This window comes from Haemaphysalis longicornis, unplaced genomic scaffold (assembly GCF_048455015.1).
Source record: "Haemaphysalis longicornis isolate Haplotype H1 unplaced genomic scaffold, Haemaphysalis longicornis Haplotype H1 scaffold_10, whole genome shotgun sequence".
Lineage (NCBI taxonomy): Eukaryota > Metazoa > Arthropoda > Arachnida > Ixodida > Ixodidae > Haemaphysalis > Haemaphysalis longicornis.
This window is the reverse complement of record NW_027526204.1, coordinates 38,879,869-38,904,150: the sequence shown is the minus strand read 5'-3', so window position 1 is coordinate 38,904,150 and position 24,282 is coordinate 38,879,869. Positions and strand designations below refer to the sequence as shown.

The window sequence follows — 24,282 nt, the reverse complement described above, 5'->3', positions numbered from 1 at the left end:
TTGATTTCTCCCACTTTGGACTAGAAACCCCCCCGACGTGCTTTCATTGACTTTCACATTCCAGAGATTTGTTTTTTGCAGACACGTTTCCACCTTCAGTTACGCCTTTTGAGCCGCCCCAAGAAGTGTTCTCAGTCTTCCTGCTCTGCCGTTCGTTTTAAGTATCGAAAAAAGCGATTTCTCAGAATTGAGAGAGGTGAACACGTTTTAATGTTCGCCGGAGAGCGGGCATCCGGCGAAGCCCTATCAATGCGGACTTGCGGAACATAAAAAAGGGATAAAAAAGAAGGAAAAAACACTGACTGCATTGGTCCTTTCTCGTTTCCCGCAGCTGGATTTCGCCAGGTTAAGGCCGTTGCGGCGGAAAAAAATGTGCGCTGTGCTATTGCAACAGGCAGTGGGATGCTCATAGCATGAGGCATGCTCGTGGCGAAGCTATGCTTGTGAAAGAGAACGTGATGCTTTGAAGTATTTTTTTGGAGGTTTACCGCTGTTTCACAAGTCGGGTTCTAACAACTACCACAAAATTGTGATCGGCTACAGAGTGAGGGATTCACAGCAGTACAAGGAACCGCAGACTGCTCACGTTCATCTCTGATTACGGCAACGAGGCCGCTGCATTCGGTAAGTATTATATAATGGTGGCTAAACCGGCAACAGGCAGACCCCAATGGCAAACAACGCTCACCGTGCATGCCCGCTGTGTCCCTCGAAATCGTCTAATTTTTTTCACCAAGAAAAACCTTTGCTTACTTGTCGAACGCCGGGTATTAGCGCTCGAACAGAATGACTCCGTATCAGAACTCCATGTCTTTATTTTGGTGTTTTGAAATTAACGCATGCTGATTTGCCGAAAGACAGACTCGTAAAGAATGAACGTTTGGAAATTTAAAGCATATATACAGCCAGTTTAAATTGTCGGATGATTGATTGTGGGGGGTTTAACACACCGACGCTGCCCAGACGGTGCGTCACGCTGTAGTGGAGGGCTCCGGATTAATTTTGACCACCTGAGGATCTTTAATGCAGTTTAAAGCGTTGCTGGCGGGCTTTGAGACGAGTAGTAGATGGTGTGACGAGACGCGCTCCTGCTGCGGATAAGTGGCTCGGTGTCCTATAGGCCTATACCCACCTAAATGTTTGACAAAAGCACCTAAGTTTGAAAAAAAAAACGAGATTTAAAATCCCCACAGCAACATGAAATATGCAAATTAACGGTTCTGCAGATGTTGGGTACATGCATTGAAACTCCACGAGTCCTACTGGCGGTGAGATGTTTGAGTGGCGCCCCCTGGCTGTGACGCCGGCTTAGGGACTTGTGCCGCGGTCGCCTGCTACACTACGCTCGTGAGGGTCAGCAGTGCCTGTGCTAGAAATCTCTCGCTTTGATTTTTAGTGCATTAAAAAGGGTATTTCTAGTAATTCAGTAATTTCTGCTAGCTTCCAACACATCTGGATAATTTCAAGCTGTATCCCCCACAAGTTTTCCACACAAGAAAGAGAGAACAATTTTCTTTAGAGCATCGGTCACAAGGTCGTGTGTAGCTCGTCCTTTCTAGATTATTCGTGAGGTTCAGCGCTCAGAGTTTCTCGATCAATATTCAAAATACGTAGGCTTCCCTACTGTACTTTTGAGATGCGCTTATGGAGACTCAACATTCTAATGCTACGTACCAAGAAGCGGGTCCTTACAAGCACTTCGCACACTAAGAGATAAAGCAGCGGTCTCCTATTCCTTTCGCTGTTGTTTACTTGCATCAGATGTGTTTTTTTTTCTGTGCCCAACGCATTGATTTTTCTGCACAGCTACAAACGTCATATTAGTCGCTTTGGAGATGTTTGGGAGGCTCACAAAGATCGTGTGGATATTTTCTTAAGGCTGTATGGCTACAATCTCTCCTTCACAAATTCGCTTTAGATATGGCTGGCGCAAGAAGGTGCATATCTGTAACGTGCGTTGTTTATTCACATGCTAATACAATGCTACGCCACCGTGATCACGCCCAAGACGACGTTTTCCATAGTGCTTGAAGGCGGCTTTTGTGCCGCCAATTTCTATTGTAGTCATCAACCCCAACATTTATCACAAGATTATGGTGTTGGAGGCTTGATATACTCGCTCACAGACACAATAAACAGTGTACGTGTATATATTACATGAATGGAAACCGAAGAATACCTTCAAGCAGCTATTTATTGTTTTCCAACCCTTCTAGGCGTAAAGAAAAATTCCTGGTCTGCTCGGGATGGCGTTCTATGAATTACAAAAAATACTGTTGTTACTCTCTTAATCCTAGGCTGATCCCCCGGCTGATCAGCTGGATTTTACTGCTAAATATTTTCCTCCTCCTCACTGCATCCTTCTCCTTTTGAGTGCAGTTTTCTATAACGCATATCTTAATATCCCCCAAGTAATATTCCTCCAAGTCTGAACAAAACTAGTGTTACGGTATCTTTACCTTAGACGTTATTCGTTTTGCTCAATAAACCTCCATACTTGTTAGAAGTATGGCATAAAACCAGCACGCGCCTATACACGCAGTGGGTTATTTGGAACTCAACCTACAGTTTTTGCAGCCTATTCAGCATGTCTGCATACTTTCATGCTAAGGGGACGTAAGGTGATGTGACACAATATTTTCGAGCTTTCGACAAGGTTGCAAAAACTGTTTTACATTATATATGATTACCGGGAATCGTAATGCCTTCTGCCAAAGCCTACAGCCCCGAAGGCCTGGAATTTGTTTTGCTCTTGTATTTTCGCTGTTGCCGGTTACTAGCAGCTGGCTGTTCCCTATGTTGGAAAGGTTCTTAAATTCAGAAGATGACGCCAGCCTCCTACTCTTCGCGCTCCGCACAGCAGCGGCTTCGCAAGGAATGGGGCGAAGCCAGCAATGTTTCTTCTGTAGCGTCATTTAAAACTATACTTCAACTCACGCCTCGAGCTAGTGCGTGAGATTTTAAGTGTATTATTGTGATAAAATGTTTCTCACACGCAAAATCTCGTGCGGACAAGCATCGGACGTCAACCGCTCTCCAGCAGGGAGAGCCAGCCCGACTAAAGCAGACGACAAATTCAAGAATCCTAAGCCGACGTCATGGAGGCGCGCTTCGCAGCGCCACCGGTGGTCGCGCTCACCGCCAATGCTACTCCCAAAACCCATTTTTGCGGCATTTAAAATTTGCATGCGCTCAGCGCTAGCAAAGCCTTTGGGGTAACGTTTTTAGCTGTTTGTTCTTATAAAAATACTATTTTATTTAAATTGATAAAAGTAAAACATTCTGCAAGGGAAGTTGGGCTTGCGTATTTCACATTGACATTTACGTTGTTTTATTAAGTTGTTCAGTACAGTGTTTGCAAAAACAGGCTTTTACTTATTTGAACACTGATTTAGTTATCTAGGCAGAATCAACCGCAATGAGATCACTAGTGCAGTGCCAAATAATTCTGTCCTAGTCCCCATCGTGCTTACTAGAGTGGGCAATGTGGTAATTGTAGTTGGGTAACGGTTACGCTGAGGTATGCACATATCGAGACGGCTAAAGTGATCCACATGTCAATGTGTGCACAATGCTTTAAGGAGTATCCGTTTAAGGAGTATCCGCATGCTTTTGAGCTTTAAAGACAACAGTTTGATGTACCGCCTACGAGCGAAAATGTTCGTTTGTCTTGTCTGTGACTATATTCATCCGTCTGATTAGAAAGAATGAATCGCTGAAAGGATTTCTTATACTGGCATGACCCTTCCAAACTAACAAACCTATCGGAATGGCTAATACATCTCCACAATATTCAGCGCGGAGGAAACGTCAAGCAGATTAGCGCAACATGTAGGCGCATAACCCTGTGGACTAGTGTTGTTTTGATTGAGAAAATACTTTTGATTGATTTTACGATATTGCAAGCAAAAAACAACGCTTTAGAAATGCTAACAAGGGAAGCGAGACATAAACAAGAGCAAGAAATGTCACCTCGTGCTATTCAGACGAAAACTTCAGAAAAAAAAACCCGCCCGCATCTTCCCACGGGGGGAACTCGAGTAAATGCGTCGCAGAGCGGTGGGGGTATCTCGTGAATGTTGCGTAATTGGGTATGGTTTGGTAATGCTTAATTGTTATTCCGTCTTTATTATTCGTATTTATTGAATGAAGGAGAAGCGAAGGCAAGGAGTGTAAAGTTAAAGTCTGTCTTTATTGCTTGGTGGCATCAAGCAAAGCGTCAAGTCAAGCGAAAGCCAAGCAAAGACGCCCTTGACTGAATTCTGAACGCGCGCTCCGCCGCTTATATACACACCGCCCGCGGTCGAGGGAGAGGAGTACGGGGGAGAGACGCGCATGCGCACACTTCCGTACACAAGCGCGCGAATTTTCTACGCACCCACCACGCCGTTATCACGTGTACACGCCCTGCCGCCGTTACTGTTGAGCGCGACGCAGCGCACGGGTAGCTACGACGCATGCGTGCACAGACGCGCTCCCCCCGCACCGCCGCAGCTTTTGTTGAGAGCGACGGAGCGCATGGGGTACACGCGCTCCTCCCGCACCGCCGCACCTGTTGTTGAGAGCGAGGAGGGTACGGGGGAGAGACGCGCACCTGCGCCTCGACGCGACGCGCATGCGCAGTGAGCGTTTGGACGGCGCCGACAACATCGACGAGTGACATCGCGAGCCTAAGAAATGCTCCGCATTTAAAATCGCTCTGTCTCAAAAGATAGTGGGCGATCTGTGCAAACGCGGGCGAATTGAACAGGACTGAGGGAACTCTCATTGCATAATCTTTTGAGTAGGACGATGGGTCGAGAATTGTCGAGTAGGGAAAGCGGCAAGGGATAGCTCGTTATAGTGTAGGGGCGGCGGTAGACTATCGTCTGTAGACGCCGTTTGCCACAAAGCAAATTTTCGTAACTGCATTCTGAAATTATATGTTTAATCTTAACATATATTAAATGCCTTTAGACCGAATTACTCTCCTTTTTGCTTCGTTTGGGCTCTGAAAGTGCTTACAACGACCTATACAAAACGTAGTTCTGCTTTTGGCCTAAACAATTTGTTTAGTCAAGCTACCATTCCTAATCTACCCCATAGATAGGTAGAGCGCAGGCTTGTGCAGTCGTTTGACACACGTTACCACGTTTTCGGAAAGCAAGTTAAATGAAATGATATGAAAGGTATTCTTGAGATTTTTGTTGGCACAGAAGAAAATATGTCGATAAAGTGGAGAGCAGCTTCCCTCCGCACCGGTACTACTAGTTTTAAATGGCGGAAAAAACAGAGAACCTCAATAGAAAAACGCGAATAACCTAAATCGTTATTACAAGTTCACGCGAAGTGGAAAAGAGAGATAAAAAACTTTATTGAGACAGGCTGGTGATCCTAGGTGTCGGCCAAGAGCCCTTGGGCGCTAGCAGCGTCCTGGGCCAGCTGGAGGGCACGCACTTGATCTTCTGGGTCGGAGCTCACCGACACGGTCTCCCATTGCTCCGCCTGAGTGATTCTGCGCGCGGGTGTAGCCGCCTACGTGAAAGCCCATAGCACATGTGCTCGGTCTGCCCATTCTTTACATTTTTGTCATTTGTCCGAATGTTTCCCTAGGTAGCAGTAGGTATAGATAACCGGGTTTGGATAGGAATTCATCTGAAGTAGTCGCCATACGACAGATTGCCTCTTATTGAGTGACGGGTAAGCTGTGGGGAAACGGGCCCGTTCCAGGCGGTAGTGATTTGTTATGTCACTGTAGGACACGAGCCGATCAATGCACTACCATCGCCGCGAATGAGCGAGAGTGGTGTTAGGGTCGATGTAACTTGAAATATTATTTTTTTCTGTGAAGGAGCGTCAAGTTGTACCTCTGCCAGCTGTGATAAACTTAATATTTGATAAGCAGAATGTTCTTTTCGTTAGTTCAAGATATATTATTTTCTAATTAGCATTTTCCTGAAAACAGCTGCTAAGCAGCAACATGATGGCAGCATAGGTTTTTAGCGCACAACTTACATGCATACGGGCTTCCGTGAAGGATTCAACTCATTCATTTTTTTGTGCTTTTGAGCAAACCATAAACTCAACTCAGGTGCACGACAGGCTGTGCTCATGTGACCACAGAGCTGCGGGTTTCTCCAAAAGGACGCATGACTTCAGTTTACAAAGATGTCATCATCATCATCATCAGCCTATCTACGCCCACTGCAGGGCAAAGCCCTCTCCCATTATTCTCCAATTACCTCGGTCCTGTGCCAACTGTGACCAATTTATCCCCGCAAACTTCTTAATCTCATCTGCCCATCTAACTTTCTGCCGCCCCCTGCAACGCTTGCCTTCTCTAGGGATCCACTCTGTTACCCTTAATGACCAGCGGTTATCTTGCCTTTGCATTACATGCCCTGCCCACGTCCATTTCTTCTTCTTAATCTCTACTAATATGTCCTCAACACGTGTTTGCTCCCTGACCCACTCCGCTCTCTTCTTGTCCCTTAATGTTACACCTATCATTTTACGCTCCATTACCCGCTGAGTCGTTCTCAACCTAAGTTGAACCCTCTTAGTGAGCCTCCAAGTTTCTGCCCCGTAGGTGAGTACCGGTAAAATGCAGCTGTCATACACTTTCTTCTTTAGCGACAATTGTAGGCTGCCATTCATTATCTGAGAATGCCTGCCATATGCACCCCACCCCATTCTGATCCTTCTAATTATCTCTGCCTCATGGTTGGGATCTGGGGTCACAATTTGGCCTAAGTAGATATATTCCCTTACCACTTCCACTGCCTCGCCACCTATCTCAAACCGCTGTGCTGTCTCGAGGTTATTGATCATTACTTTAGTTTTCTGCATATTAATTTTCAGGCCCACGGTTCTACTCTGTTCGCCCAGCGCGGAAAGCATGCTTTGCAATTCGTCCCCCGAGTTACTTAGCAAGACAATGTCATCAGCAAATGTGAGGTTGCTGAGGTATTCTCCATTAACCCTTACTCCCACCTGTTCCCAATCCAACGTTCTGAATACTTCTTGTAAATATGCTGTGAATAACATTAGAGAGATAGTGTCTCCCTGTCTGACACCTTTCCTTATAGGTATTTTACTGCTCTCCTTATGGAGGATGATGGTAGCTCTGGACCCATCGAATATATCCTCTAGTATTCTTACATAATGCTCATCTACCCCCTGGTTCCGTAATGCCTAAATGACTGCTAGGGTTTCGACCGAGTCAAATGCTTTCTCATAATCTATGAAGGCTATATATAGGGGTTCAGTATACTCAGCGCACTTCTCTATCACCTGATTGATCGTGTGAATATGGTCCATTGTTGAATAACCTTTACGGAACCCTGCATGTTCTTTAGGTTAACTGAAATCTAAGGTTGCAGAAATTCTGTTAGCGATTACCTTGGTAAGTACCTTGTAGACGACTGACAGTAAGCTGATCGGCCTGTAATTTTTCAAGTGCTTCATGTCAACTTTCTTATGGATTAGGATGATGTTTGCATTCTTCCAAGATTCCGGTACCCTTGCGGTAATTAGGCATTGCGTATACAGGTTTGCCAGTTTTTCAAGTACAATTTCTCCGCCATCCTTCAAGAGGTCTGCTGTTATCTGATCCTCACCAGGTGCTTTGCCCCCTTTCATTTCTTTCAAAGCCTTCCTTACTTCTTCGGTCATTACTGGTGGGATGTCTATCTCCTCTGAGCTACTGTCTCGTTCGGAATTATCCTGGATGTCCCGCTACTGTAGAGATCCCTGTAGAACTCCTCGGCCACTGTGACTATTTTATCCCTATTTGTGATGACATTACCTTGCTTATCTTTAAGTGCATACATCTGATTTTTCCCCACGCCAAGACCCCTCTCACAGCTTTGAGGCTGCCTCCCTTCTTTACAGCGGATTCGATCCTCTCCATATTATACTTCCGTATGTCAGCTGTCTTACGCTTATTAATTAACTTCGAAAGCTCCGCTAGTTCTATTCTGTCAGCAGCGGTAGAGATTGTCATGGTTTACCGTTTCCTAATTAGATCTTTCGTCTCCTGTGAAAATTTGCCAGTATCCTGTCTAGCCATAGTGCCCCCGACTTCTACTGCACACTCCGTGATAATACGTGTAAGGTTGTCGCTGGCTTCCTGTGTCGTAAGCTCGGCTTCCTCGATAAGAGCTGAATATCGGTTCTGCAGCGCGATCCCGAATTCTTCTACTTTACGTCTTACTGTTAGCTCATTTATCGGCTTCTTTTGTACTAGCTTGTTGCGGTCCCTCCTCAGATCTAGCCTAATTCGAGATCTTACCATACGGTGGTCACTACACCTTAGCCTTCCGAGTACTTCCACATCCTGCACGACGCCAGGGTTATCGCATAATATGAAGTCTATTTCATTTTTATGCTCCCCATTCGGGCTCCTCCAGGTCCACTTCCGACTCTTCTGTTTACAGAAGAAGGTATTCATTATGCGTAGGTTATTCCGTTCTGCAAACTCCACTAGTAGGTCCCCCCTGCTATTTCTACAGCCCAGACCATAGTTCTCAACTGCCTTGTCTCCAGCCTGATTCTTGCCTACTTTAGCATTGAAGTCCCCCATAACTACGGTATACTGTGTTTTTGCTTTAGCCATTGCGGATTCCACATCTTCATAGAAGCGTTCCACTGCTTGGTCGTCGTGGCTGGATGTGGGTGCGTAGCCCTGCACCACCTTGAGCTTGTACCTCTTATTGAGCCGAATTACAAGACCTGCTGCCCTTTCGTTAAGGCTATAGTATTCTTCTATGTTGCCAGCTATGCTTGTATTGACGAGAAATCCCACTCCCAGTTCTCTCCTGTCCTCTGGACCCCTGTAACATAAGACGTATCCATATTCAGCACTGTAAAGGCTTCGACTGCTCTCCTAACCAAGCTAAGCCCTATTACATCCCATTTAATGCCCTCTAATTCCTCGAACAACACCTCGAGACTCGCTTCGCTTGATAAGGTTCGCGCGTTAAACGTTCCCAGGTTCAGATTCGATTGGGGGCCTGTCCGGATCCAGGGATTCTTAGCACCCTCTGCTGCGTCACAGGTCTGACCACCGCCGTGGTCAGTTGCTTCGCAGCCGCTGGGTACTGAGTGCCGGAGGTTAATTGGCGTATTCATGAATGCAAAGATGTAACCCATGAATACAAAGATGTAACCGTTACAAATTGCGCTTTTTCTCCAATACTTGGAGTGAACGCGAGGCACATAGAGCCCACACATTACCGAGTAATCAACCTACCAACGCGTATCTAATACATTCATATATCCACAGCGTTGAGCATACTTCAGACAATACCGTATATATTCCGGGGTGTCGTTACAGTTATATATATATATATATATATATATATATATATATATATATATATATAAAACACAGAAATAAGAGTTGGCAGTCAAGAAAACCTCGGAAATCAAAGGGGAGGATGTGGCAGGTCATTGAAACAGATAACGAATTCTGATTCTGATTCGATTTCTGATGTGGCAGGTCACTGAAACAGATAAAGAATTGTGGTTATGATTCGCATTCTGATCTGATTCTGATTCCCATTCCGATTCGCTACATGCACAGCGAGGGCCTCTGTTCTGGCAGTCTTGGTGCCCTAGGAAGCTTAAGAGGGATCAACGATGGTCGACCAATCTCGGCATGTCGTACACACTCGAGTCACGGCCAGGGGGATAAAAAAGAAGGTCCCCTTCACCCCGCGTAGTCCGAGTGGCGCTGGCTACCACCCCCAAGCACAGGAAACAAAAATACCTTAACATAAATACCCTAGAAAGTGGAGGGGAAAGTCGCCCTGCTGGTAGCGTAGTGGTTATCGCACCTGGACGGTATTCTGGAGTCGTGGGTTCAGATCCCACCTGGCAGGCGTTTTTTCTCAACTTTCTTTCTTTCTTTCCAAATTCTTTATCTGTTTCAATGACCTGCCACATCCTCCCCTTTGGTTTCCGAGGTTTTCTTGATGCCAACTCTTATTTCTGTGTTATTTTCAACGATGCCCTCATTTCCCACGTATAGTTGCAGGAATACGCACAATGTAAAAGTACGCTATTCGGAGACTTTATTTCCCAAGTTTCGACCTGAGCCAGGTCTTCTTCGGGGATGAAAGCTTGGGAATATATATATATATATCTATATCTATATATATATATATATATATATATATATATATATATATATATATATATATATATATATATATATATATATATATATATATATATATATATATATATATATATATAAACGGGATTGCGTTTGATAAAAAAACTAAAATGGAAATACCCGGCAAACAAGCTTTTTTTGAAAATCGATATGAAAACAAATTGACTCAGTTTGCACTAGTGGTGCAAAGCCAGATAATCCGCAGGGCTGGCACTGCCTCTCCCTTAGCCGGAGTCTCGGCTGTCGCAGCATCATCATCAGCTGCCACCCACCAGGTCCTCTCCCCGACGAAGGCTTATTCCATCGACCCCCAATCGCTCTTGTCCCGCATCGATCGACTCCATTCTTCGCATCCTAATTTCTTTATTTCCCCTCCATCGAGTAATTGTCCTTCCCCTTATAAAAGAAAAATGGTTTCGGTCGACCTAAATCTATTCGTCGTAAGAGGAAAAACCCAGAAGCCGCAACAACAAAAGTGTGGTTAGGGAGGTCCCGCGAGTGTGACCCGGGACTATTACGCCGTGAAATCAACCATATAACCAATGGGGTACCTCACAGGCAAGCGGGGACTAGCACGTCTGAAGGCGGTCGACTTTGGTTGACATGTGAAATCCTGCAGTCTAAATAATCCCGGCATAAAACTCATTGAGAAGACTCAGCGGCAAGTACAAAAATAAATTTGAGGTGATGAGATATCGAGCGGAAATTAGAGGTGTTTACTAACGCACTGTTTGCACTCCATATTTCAAACCTCACATTTATTTATGAACTTGCCGCGCAAAGTTCTTTATTACTGGTATACCGGGATCGCTTCATCCGAAGGCATTCACATCTCTCCCAGAGTATACCGCGTTAGCACAAGCCAGAACCCGCGGCCAAGTCCAAAGCCACCGCTGGCGTTAAGAACCCATAGAAAATGTGTGCCGGGAATGCGATGATAGCTCAATCGAACAGAGGACCCAGGTTCGAGTCTGACCGCGGGAAGCGTTCTATTCTTCCCGATTGGCTGCAGGCGTCATTGTTCCCCAACGCTGCTAACCCGTCCCCGCGCGCCTATGGGGTTTCCCAGTGGTTAGGCTCTTCGTATCATGGCTTAAAGGTCCGGTGTTCGACTCCCGGACCTTCCTACCCACATTTTTTTATTGAGGCTTTGGGGTTTTCTGTTTACGACCGACGGATTTTTGTCGGCCTAAACAGTTCAGCTGTTAAAATAGGCTATGCTCAGCATTTCCGTTTGCTAGGTTGTTGACGTGACACCCTTTTGACTGCCGCTTACTGAAAAAAGTAAAAACAAATTCTGGCCCGCTTTCGCCGGCAGGTGCCGCGTTTTTAGCGTTCGTATTACGGGGGTCAATGCACTAGCGCAAATACCTGCACTCAGCTGAACAGTTTTCGCATTGATTATTAGGTGCGGAGTACGTAAGGACCTCCCAAGGTTCGTCCGCGTCCATCCGTGCGCACACCACCATCAAGCGAAAATCAAGCGAAATTCGATTTGAGCCATGAGTTGCAGTGTCATTTAGGGAATAATGAAGGTGCAACTCACGGCTCAAATCGAATGACGGTAGCTGCGCAAATCGGATGTCACTCGGAGCGCAACTTGGATGTCATTTTTAGTCCCCATACTCCGCACCCTCGCCATCATCCATGGAGTGGAGATGCTGTCATTTTTTATTCAGAACAGATTCTGCGTCGAAAATTATTTACCCGCACGACCAGTTTATTTTTATTCCTTATTTATTCCGCAGTGACTGCTGTGTCTTGCTACAACACATTTCTTTGAAGATTGTCTGCCTTGGCTCTATTTACTGCAAACTGAAGTCATAACCACAAAGCCGGGAGCTGTAAACATGCCATAATTTACCACCATAGACGCAAGATTGCCGTAAAGAATGTACCACGTATGTACTTGCTTCCCCGCACATGACGAGGAAAGAGGTCAGCGTTTTTGCGGGCCATGGCTTGCAACGTCGCCACATCTTTTTGTTCACATGAGAGTTCCGCCATATACCTTCCGCAGGGAAATAACCTCCGTATTGATAGATATCTTCTTCTCAACATACGCCGAGCCTAATTTGCCGCGTTTTAAGTCGGCGTCTCTCATTTCATGGAGCCACTGCGGCTTCAAGTTGTACTTGAACCGTAATTCGACTGATCTTCGTCGGCCGCAATTCAAGTGTTCTTCGTAGCTAGCTTGGAGGGAACTTCGTTATTCAAACTCACAATGCCTACGCACAGCTGGTACAAAAAAAACTGCAATGTGAACACAAAGCGGGTACGAAGAAAAAACAACGCCGCTGTAGGCACCTCACTTCCTGTAGTATTCTTTGTCTAACCCAGGATTCTCCAACCTTTAGGGGTGGAGTGCCGAGTCGCATGAAGAAGACACGGTGAAAGCCGGGGGGCGAAGGGGGGGGAAGGACGTGTCCTTGAACAAACGTCGTAACCTGCGTAAAAAACTAGATGAATAACAAGAGCGGCAAAGCTGACCCTTGAGGTACCATCCCTGACGCAGCGTCTGAGGCATTGGAGACTGCACCGCTGACAACTACATACTCTTGCCTACCAGTGATATAGGCAAAAAGCCGTGGCGGAATCACGTGGTTAATACCACAAGATGACGGTTTCGTTAATAACAGCCATGAGGGACTACATCAAAGTTTCCTAAAACCAAAGAGGCAAAGTAAACTGACTTGCGGCCATCACGTCGGTTGCGCAATATCACGTGAGAACTGCATTGGTTTGATGACCCAAGAAAATCCTTGAAAGTCCATGCTGTGGTGTGTAGAATAAGCTTTCGTTTTCAATGTGTTTCAATGTGTCACTGTAGGACATGTTTTTTAACACGTGACAGCATACATTTATCAGCGAAATACGACGGTATGGACACAACATGACGTGACCCGGTTTTATGGGTCCAGGTAAAACCATTACCACTCATGTGGAAGGGCATCCTAATTGACTGATATTAGGAACAATATTGTGAAGTATGCTGCTACCGAGGCGGCTGAAAGCATCATTAGGCCAGCCGGACAATTGTCTGAACAAGCTGCTTTTCAGGATTGCAATTCCTCCTGGAGTCGCTGCAGTCCATCAACGTCAACCAGCATGGCGTACATAGATTTTGTAACTACATTGCATATGCTGTGTTCGTAACTTGGGAGAAACGGAGAGGAAAACATAGCGCTAAACTTGTGGTTAAAACGCAGTGCTTTTTCGAAAGGTTCCTTCCCAATATTGTTGCCTTCAACTAGATATGGTTTCGCGATACGCTCTTTCTTATTTATTTTCGTGTACTTCCACGATTCTTTCCGATCCTCGTCAAGTCTGTATTCAAAGGAATCGAAAAATAGTGATTCGGGTTCTTCTGAAAAGAAAACTTTGAATAATGTGGTGGCCTCCTTTTGCTGCCTACGTTTCGGCAAATGTGCCGAAAAATTAGCTTGTTCAAAGTTTTCTCTTTGTCGTGTATCACCACCATCTACAAAGTTTCGTTGCTCCGTCTATCTCACTGTCTCTATATACATGTGCCTACGTACACTTGTACATATACCGGGTGATTAAATTTAGGTCGACAGGTTTTTTTTTTTAAATTAGGCGCTTAGAAGTACGTGAAGAGCACCTCTACAGTGAGGTTATTCTCCCAGGGGTACACATAATTAGGTGGTAATTATTGATGTCGGTGGCCTAATTGACTAGAATAGACCAATTAACTTTTTAGTGAACACGGTAACCAGGCGTGTTTGTATTGGAAAGTTAGACGCAATCGTGTTTCTACGACGTTTCATTCGGCAGCATTGTCCTAGCGCATCTGCACTCCGAGATATCGAACGGCGATGTTTATTTCCCGCTCGCATGATTACGCAAACTGGAAGTCAAGACCTGCGCAAAGCTCCTCGCTTTTCTTCTATGTTTCGATAGCGGTAATAAGTAGGGCAGATTGCGATTAGCCAGCCAAGACTGAATGGGTGCCACTTATCCCTTGTGCCTATGCTTCCACCCCGTTGTCGAACTTAACACCGTACACAGTAGGCACGCCACACAAAGGAGGAGCTTTGCGCCGGTGCAGACTGTCTCGCATGCGAAATCATGCGAACGGATATTGAATTTCTCAGTTCGATATCTTGAAGTACGGATGCGCTAGGACAATCCTCCGTAATGAAATGGCATAGGAACACGATTGCGTCTAACTTTCCAATAAAAACATGCGTAATTACTGTAGACACTACAAAGTTAATAAATCAATTTTAGTTAATTCAGCCACCGGAATCAATAATTACCTTCTAATTATGTGTCCCCCTGAGCGCATAACCTCATTGTAGAGGCGGTCTTCACGTAAATCTGATCGCTTAATTTTGAAAAAAAAAAAAAAAAACCTGTCGGGACCCCGTATATCCACAAACATTTTCAGGAGCACTTTGAGTGCATGCTTCCCACATGACTTCATAATTGTCATTTTTTCTAGGTATATTTCTGCGGAAATGTATAATTTTTTCTCACCGTAAAAATACGCTAATTCCCTATTTCTTCTCAAACGCAAAATGCCTCTCAATTAAGCGTGGTGTGAGAGCTGTGATGTTCCAGGATTGCGAGAACTACGCAAAACCGTGCCAACCTGGCCACGTGGCAGACAAGCCGGGAAAAAACTACAAAAACGTTAGCTGCATTCGTCGTTCCTTGTTTTACCCACCTGTTTCTGCCGCGTACCGACCTCGGCGGCAAAAATATATGCGGCGCTCTTGTAACACGCGATACGGCGCTCATAACATGCAACATACACCATCCTACCACGCCTATGTTGTTACAGAAAGACACAACGATAACGTTAAGTTTTCTTTTTTTATTCGTGGAAGTGTTGCGTCTGTGTGAATGTATTTTACTCGCTGCTGCCGAAGAATAGCGTTGGACTCCGTTGTAACAGCTTCGTTATTTACCGCCTACTGCGCCTCGTTCATCTGCCGCTACGGCAACGTGGCTATACCGGTCGGTATGTATTGCCTGGGCGTAGCTCAACCTTTCCATGCCTGTTTACCACTGTTTTGTAGTAAGATTGTATTTCGAAGACCCTCTGGTATCATCCATGGCGTCCGCCATGAATCGCGGATTTCAGTGCCACCCGCCGTAGTGGCTCAGTGGCTAAGGCGTTGCGCTGCTGAGCACGAGGTCGCGGGTTCGATTCCCGGCCGCGGCGGCCGCTTTTCTGATGGAGGCGAAAAGCAAAAACGCCCGTGTGTGCGAGATTTCGGCGCACGATAAAGATCCCCGGGTGGTCAAAATTAATCCGGAGCCCTCCACTACGGCGCGCTTCATCGCCTACGTTGCGTCGGAGCGTTAAACACCACTATCAATCAATCATTTCAGTGTCTTCTCTAACTTCACCGAAGGAACGAGGCTAATCAATCTCTACCACACGATGTCCTTAGGCATACTTGTCAACAAAATGCACTTGCGCACTCGGTGCGCTGAGCTTTCCGTGGAGCAGAGCACCCTGCGCCAATAAATTGCATACTCGATGGCGTTCAACAGGACAATATTACTTTCCCATTTACAACACACAAGTAATGCTTAGGTATCCTCCGTGTTTTTCCAGGGTCTGCTGCCTGCCTTACAGGACTCCGCCCGCACCCCTTTACCTGCACCGTTTTATTCCACCAGAACGCCCCATCAACGGTACACGCTGTTCGTTGTTCTTACACACAACACTCTGCGAAAACAAAACGCCGGAAGCCTTACCCTTAGCTGTAAAGGTGAGCAGAGAAAGTGCTTAAAAAGCACGGCTTTACCAATTAAACTCACTCTGGCATAGTTTATTAGTATTCTAAAAAAAATATGTTACCGCAGAACAGTAAAAGCCCCGAAGAGTCATATGCGACACGTACATCCGTGAGGTGACGACAGCGTAATATCTTATTGCAAAAAAAGTGCACGCCGATTTCAACTCGCCTTTGAGGGTGTTCCAGAAGCGGTTCATCGACACTATGTATGCATTTTTATGTGTATTGCTTGGCCCCTTTTGGTGAGCCAGCTCGCTTTGATGGCTTCAATGTGGCAGCCCTGTCTACCCGCACGCTTCACTCCCGCTTTCCGTAGTTTTCTTTTGCTCCCTCCATTGATGTATAAACGAGTGCGCTCGCTGCGGTGACGCATGGGCCTAAAACTTTTGCAGACATGCTCATCTACGACTGACGTCATAAAAACTACACTGGTCTGACTGCACACCGTGATTACTTCAGACATATGCATGGGTTTCTTTTAAATGCATTTCACTTTAGTGGTCCCGCTTGTCGTCGTAGCTCGTCCGATGTCACGCTACCTACAGCCACCGCTGTCACGCACCGTTACGCACCAAAAGAGAGCTCCGTGGTGTCACGTACCCGAACAAAGGCTTCAAACTATACCTGCTAATCCCTCGATTCAGCATTCCGGCCAAGAGTTAATGAGGATACTTGAATGAGATGCTTACACACGCAGAACCACTCAACACTTGTAGAACCCCTGGCACGTGTCATACATGTCCCCATTATTTAGCGCAACGAAAACTGTAGGTACATTTGAGGCAAATATATGTAATGAACTGGCAGTCCCCGCGTTCATTTAGTTAGGAATGCTCATCGGCTGGTTTTTACGATAGGAAGAGAAAAAATTAGCCGCGTGTCTGGTTCTTTCGTTGCAAATGTCGGCGAAAGAGGACGGTCATTCGTCGATATTTGGCACGTAAGTGCCTCCTTTCGCTCACCTCTCATGCTGCTCCTCTCCCGTCGCGCTCCTCCAAAGGTACACACGCTGAAGGTGTGCTGTAGTCAATTTAAATTTACCGCGTTCCACTGCTCCAGGCTGGGTGCTCGATGCCAGCACTGTCGTACGGTGGTGACGCGGAACCTGGAAGCTATCTAGTGTAACCTTTCTGAACCGTTGCCGTTTAACTTGTTAAAATGTCACCAGAAGCTATACTGGCGCCGGTAACAACAGGCGACTGGGGTGTTTTTTTTTTTCTGCAGCAGAGGATTTAATTTTCTATCAGAACAAGCAGACATCCGTGAATTTTTCTAAAGAAACACTGCAAATATAACTTATGTATTGATTTTCTCCCTCACACTTGCGTAATGCTTTGTTCTTGTTGAACAATGTTGACAAATATGAACATTGCCACCGGAATGAGACCTTTATAGTTGGCTGTAGGTATGTAAATCTATTGCGCAGCTCCAGTTTCACTTTGGCCCGGTGACTGAGTCGAGTTACACACAGACAGACAAAGGTAAAGGGCTATATAATAAAATAAAAGCCCAACCCGCACCACATACGTATCGCGGGGACACAGACAGACAGACAGACAGACAGACAGACGCAGAGATTAAAATTTCCGGTTAAGTGGCTGAAGAAAGACTATCGGCTTGAAAAAAATGGTCGCCGAACACTAACACGTTTAGAACGGCACACAGCGCGTGCGGCATAAAAGCAAGCACAAACAGAACAGAACTCAGGACCGTGCTGTTCTAGTGCCAAACAGAAACAAAAGATAAAAAGGAATGCGCGTTGTCCCAAAAGATTTCGCGCGAGCACTGTGATGGCGGAAAAATCGAATTGCATTGAACAAACCTCTCTTCAATCCACGAAGCAAGAAAATAGTGAAACAGAGGGTGAAAGAGCGTGAAGGGAGGTAGCAAAATCAAAAAACGGCACCGCATCCCGCATGGCGGATCACTGCTGTGCACTTCCGGCAGCTTTCGCGTTGAGTGGAACTGCTTAATTTTTCATCGTTCGGCGGATGAAGGGGGTCATCAAACTCTTGACCTGACAGTTTTCAAACGAAATATACCATTTTCTCGCTCACTGTGCAGTGAGTCACTTGGTTTTCGAAGTTCCCACCTGCTTTAAGGGTACCGTCCCACTGACCTCCCTTTTCTCGTAAATGTACCGTCCCAGGCTACACTTGTCAACAACCGCGACGGCATTAAGTCCGCAGAAAAAAGACGATGTATGGTCATTGTTTGCCTGTTGGACTAAGGCTGCAGGTTTTAATAATTTTTGTGCTTCAATGCAGGACGGCACGTCCGAATTGCTTTTCTGGTGGATAATTAGTACTGCCTCACTCCCTCAACTGCCACAAGCAGTCTCAATCAGGCCCGCCAGGTTTAGCGTCAGCCAAATGCTCCCTTCCAATAATAATTGCCCAGTTGTGGTTTCGTGGCAAATGCTGTATAAAGGCGAACGAACTGTTATTTAAAGCTTATTCGCTAATCTGCTGCGAGTGGAAGCTGATCTCATTTACATAGTAGTTCGTTGGAAAAGGCTTTATTCACAATCGTTTGATACCCCATACATATATAACGCAGCAATTAAGCAGTTACAAGTACTGTAGGCACAGATTGTTGTCTTGATTTTCCCTGTCTGTGTACCGTATAGCGGCAGTTATATCTCTGTATGCACACGCACACACGCACACACAAATCAATGGGGTAAGCTGATTTTAGTAAGAATTCATAAATCCTGACACCCTGCTCCCTCTCCCACCCGAAAAGATTGCATGTAATCGGTGCGTCCTTCCAGTACTGATTTACGGTGCAGAACGTCCGGTCTCATCAAACCACTTGAAAGGAAATTTAGATGGGCCTAACGGGCCATGGAACGGAGAATGGTAGGGGTCACGCTGAAGGATAGGAAAACAGCCACATGGATTAGAGAACAGACTAAGCTGGAGGACACTCTAGTTCAACGTATGCGAAGGAAATGGGCATGGGCGGGTCACAGAATTCGTGTGACGGACAATAGCTGGAACACCCGTTTAACAGAGTGGCTGCCATTAGACCGAAAACGCAACAGGGGTTGGCCGACAACTCGATGGAGAGATGAGGTACGCAATAGCGGGGGAAAAGCATGCTCTCAACTAGCACTCGATAGGCATGGCTGGAGATGCTTGGGAGAGGCTTTCGTCCTGTAGTGGACACAACCAAGGCTTATGGTGATGATGACGATAACACACACACAAACATACATACATACATACATATATATATATATATATATATATATATATATATATATATATATATATATATACAGTCGAACACGGATATATCGAACACGGGTATATCGAATTATTGTCTATATCGAACTCATAAATTATCCCCTTGAAAATTCTGTATAAAAGTATAGGAATTCGTACGTTTATATCGAACCGTATTTTTCCCGACATTGGGTATATCGAACGCCGCGCGAGCTGGAAGGTGCTCTTTGGCGGTCGCCGCACCTCCGATTGAGGTTGAGGAGGATGTGGAGGAATGCGCGGGCATGGCGAAGACTGGCTCGCGGAACTAATTGCCCCTACCGGAACGAATTTGCGCTTGCCCAGTCGGGCCCCGCTACCGGCGGCCGTAGCGTTAGCGGACGGAGCCCGGTATGCTAAATCACTCTAGGCACACAAGCCCGAACGCTCGGAAAATGTGACAGTGCGAGGTAGGGATGCCCCGACTGCGCACGTCCTTTTTTTTTCGGCTGCGTACGTTCCCGGCTTGCCGAAAAAGAGTTTTTTTCTCTCTCTCTCTGGGTCTGTCTTCCCCCCATGTCGTCTCGGGAAAGGGAAGAGGGAACGAAGGCGCTGGCGGCCTCCTCCTTCTTTTGCATTTTGCTGCTGTTGCTGCTGTTTGGCGAGTTGTCCCGTATCTTTCGGAGATCACTGTTTCTCTCGGAGATGACCATCGCGAGCGCTTTGTTGGAGTCCGTTCAGAGAACCTTGGAATTGTTACCTTCAAAGTTATTGTGGTACGTGCGCGCTGTTCTTCTTTGGCGTGCGTGTTGTGCACGGTGTGCGAAGGCGCAGCGTACTGCTGGAATTTCCTAGCTGTGCAGCCTCGAGAAGATCGAGACGAGCGTCTTTAATTTCATTTCCTGGACGAAGAAGCAGGCCAAGATCAGCGATTTTTTTTTCACGGAAATAAAGCGTCCTGTTGCGTCGTGAGTGCGGAATTAGTTGTCATTCTTGAATGCGACGATTGGTAAGTGATCGTCCGCCATAGGTGAGGTCTCAGAGCCCACATTTTTTATATCGAATTTTTCATATATCGAACAAATTCGCGATCCCCTTGGAGTTCGATATATCCGTGTTCGACTGTATATATATATATATATATATATATATATATATATATATATATATATATATATATATATATATATATATATATATATATATATTACAAACGGCGGATTTTTTCTCGACTTATATTTTCGCTTATTTATCAATGTATCAAAGAAACGTGACAAGCACACGTCATTCGGCCCTATTAAATATTTCGAAAAAGCCGAATAGCACTGGCAATGACAACTGCAACCTTGATATGTACCTTTACCGAGTCGTCTCGTATCTTTCTGTTCTGCTATATATATATATATATATATATATATATATATATATATATATATATATATATATATATATATATATATAAATATATATATATATATATATATATACAGGAAGAAATGCCGGCAGTCTACAACGCCAAAGAAGGCATAGGGGAATGGTTAGAATATTTTTTACCGTTAGTGACGTTACATTTTTATTTATTATTATTAATTACGTGAGAAAGAAAGAAAGAAAAACACGAGCCCAGAGTGGGGACCGAACCCACGCCTTTCGATTAGATCTCGAATGCTTACCAATTACCAATATATATATAGACAGAGAGAGAGAGAGAGAGAGAGAGAGAGAGAGAGAGAGAGAGAGAGTGCAGAACAAAAAGATACGGGACGAGGGACTCGGTCCCGTCGGGTGGGATCCGAACTCACGACCTCCAGAATACCGGTCTGGTGCGATAACCACTACGCTACCGGCGGGGTGATTTCCCCACCACTTTTTGGGGTATTTATGTTCAGGTGTTTTTGTTTCCTGCGCTTGGGGGTGGTAGCCAGCGCCACTCGGACTACTAGGCGTGAAGGGGACCTTCTTCTTAACCCCCGGGCCGTGACTCGAGCGTCTACGACATGTGGAGAGTTCTCGACCAGCGTTGAGCCCTCTTAAGCTCCCTATGGCGCCAAGACTGCCAGAGCAGAGGCCCTCGCTATGCATGTTGCGAATCAGAATAGGAAATGAGGGGCTCGTTGAAAATAAGACAGAAATAAGAATCGGCAGTCAAGAAGACCTCGGAAAGCAAAGGGGAGGATGTAGTAGCTCAAGATAAAGAATTTGGAAAATAAGAAAGTGGAGAAAAAATGCCCGCCAAATGGGATCCGAACCAACGACCTCCGAGTCCGAGTGGCACTGGCTACCACCCCCAAGTGCAGGAAACAAAAACACCTGAACATAAATACCCCAAAAAGTGGAGGCTAAAGTAGCCCCGCCGGTAGCGTAGTGGTTATCGCCCAAGACCGGTATTCTGGAGGTCGTGGGTTCGGATCCCACCTGGCGGGCATTTTTTCTCCACTTTCTTACTTTTCAAATTCTTTATCTTGAGATACTACATCCTCCCCTTTGCTTTCTGAGGTCTTCTTGACTGCCAATTCTTATTTCTGTCTTATTTTCAACGAGCCCCTCATTTCCTATTCTGATTCGCTACATGCATAGCGAGGGCCTCTGTTCTGGCAGTCTTGGTGCCATAGGGAGCTTAAGATAGCTCAACGCTGGTCGACCACTCTCGACATGTCGTAGACGCTCGAGTCACGGCCCGAGGGTTAAGAAGAAGGTCCCCTTCACGCCTAGTAGTCCGAGTGGCGCTGGCTACCACCCCCAAGCGCAGGAAACAAAAACACCTGAACATAAATACCCCAAAAAGTGGAGGGTAAAGTAGGCCCGCCTGTAGCGTAGTGGTTATCGCCCAAGACCGGTATTCTGGAGGTCGTGGGTTTGGATCCCACCTGGCGGGCATTTTTTCTCCACTTTCTTACTTTCCAAATTCTTTATCTTGAGCTACTGCATCCTTCCCTTTGCTTTTCTTGACTGCCAATTCTTATTTCTGTCGTTTATATATATATATATATATATATAAATATATATAAATAAATAAATAAATAAATATATATATATATATATATATATATATATATATATATATATATATATATATATATATATATATATATATATATATATATATATATATATATATATATATATGTATATATATATATATACATACAATCGTGGAAACCTTACAGTCCCCATTAGAGGGCATAGAGTGAGGGCGGCATTTAAAAACGTAATAACAAAACAAAGTATAAATTTAAGAGAGGAACATCGTAACAATAAAATATAAACGCATTATACATATTCCATAGTACAAAGTGATCGCTTGTTGACCGTACATGAACACTTGTGGCCGTTAACAGTGCGAAAAAGCATACGATTCGTGAGAGAGAAAACGAAGAAATAGACAACAAGAACACAAATCCTGATAATAGGCGTTACTATAAAATTCCTGAACAGCATTGAATAGTTAAAAGGGCGACTAGCTGAATCGCTCAATGTTTCAAGGTTAGATATGGTGGCAATGTTACAGGCAGATAATTCCAAAGACGAATGACACCAGGCAGTGCGGATGAATTAAATGCATTGGTTTTACCGTGTCTTCGCATGAAACTGGAATGATTATGCAATCTGCGTGACAAGGAATAAAGTAATAGAAGTGGTAGTCGTGTTCGTTTATGGGTGAAATTGTATTTGTGGAAAAGCCACAAAGCAGCAATATTACGGCGGCAATAAAATGGCGGTAGTTGCAGGTCTAGTTTTACTTGTGTTACGCTGGTGCTGATATTGTAGTTACATGGTATGAACCAGGCTTCTCTATTATGTAACATTTTTATCAAATTTATTACGTAATATAATGAGGAGATCAAATTGACGAGGCGAATTCCGATTGTGGCAGGGTGAATGTTTGAAAGGCGAGTTTACGAATGTTAATACGGGAATTTCGCAAGTTGCGACGTAAATAACCCAGCGAACCTTATGCTTTGGCGCATAAAGACGTTATATGGGGACACATCATAGATCCGCTGTAAGACGAACACCATGGTTCTTGTACGCAAAAGTATGGGATAGCACAGTGTCATTTAAGCGATAGGAAAATTCCGAATTTACTTGTTTACGGTTGAAGCTCATTAACTCGCACTTAGTAAAGTGTAATGTCATAAGCCATTTGTTGCACCAATGACAAAGGAGGTTAAGATCCGCTGGAAGTGCTAAGTGATCACTAGTTGTTTTAATGGAACGGTAGATAATACAGTCATCTGCAAAATACGCATGCAGGAAGCTTTCCGGATGGGTAAGTCGTTAGTGTAGTTTAAGAAGAGTAAGGGCTCAAGGACGCAGCCTTGCGCCACACCGGAACTAACAGAAGAAATTGGGGAAGGGAAATTCTTAACAACAGTAACCTGTTGCCGAAAAGAAAGGAATTTCGAATCCAGGATAATGTCGAGGAGTCAAGTCGTAGACCAGATAATTTAGAGATTAGGCGTCTGTGGGGCACGTGGTCAAAACCTCTGAAAAAATTCCCCCGCATTTCCCCGAGGGGGAGAATGTGAAAGTGCGAATACACGGTTGTCGGCCCGCTTGCGGCGCTTGCGCTCGGCCCCCGCAGCCCACCGCCTCGCCGCCTTCTCTTCCATCTCTTCCATCGGGTTTTTAGTATCACGTGTACACCACGCAGTTATCAAGCCGCTATTACGCCGCTGAGTCGCCAACGCACGCCGCTGACGACGTAGTTTGAATGCGTTAAAGATATAAGGCGCGTTACTCACACTGATATCAGCGTGGCGTCCGTGGCTTAGTCGGTAGCGCGTCGCGCTGCGGCCGCAAAGTCCTCGGATCGAAACCTGGCGCCGGATGCTGTTTCTTTTTTAAATATAGAGGAGCACTGCGGACGCCGCCACCGCCGCCTCCGACGCCGCCGCCGCCGCCGCCGGCGGTGGATGGTTTGGGGTCGCTTATAAAGTGCATTCGCACTTAAAAGTCATAAAAGCTACTGTCAGTTTGAAGTTTGCGGTCCAGGTTTGTGTGCAAGTCAGTCGTTAGTTCAAACAATTATGTGTCAGCGGAAAATCCTTTTCGAAATACGTGTTGATTAGCAAAAAAGAAATTGTGTGTCTCGAGGTGATTGCACACGCTACTACTGATCCTGCGCTTCAGCATTTTG

The 24,282-nt window shown here is 45.3% G+C and overlaps 1 protein-coding gene across 6 annotated transcripts in view; it reads left to right on the top strand.

The window, feature by feature from the left end:
• The first annotated feature begins 407 nt into the window (after window positions 1-407).
• LOC144158387 (ATP-binding cassette sub-family C member 2-like) overlaps window positions 408-24,282 on the top strand; it is a 131,351-nt gene continuing 107,476 nt past the window's right edge. For 2 of the 6 annotated variants that reach the window (XM_077689255.1, XM_077689254.1), the window contains exon 1: window positions 408-624. The gene's annotated coding sequence lies outside the window, so the exon portion shown is untranslated. Of the gene's footprint in view, window positions 625-14,924; window positions 15,147-15,749; window positions 15,907-24,282 lie in introns of those variants that run through there. The other 4 variants (XM_077689259.1, XM_077689256.1, XM_077689258.1 and 1 more) reach the window with 3 other exon arrangements.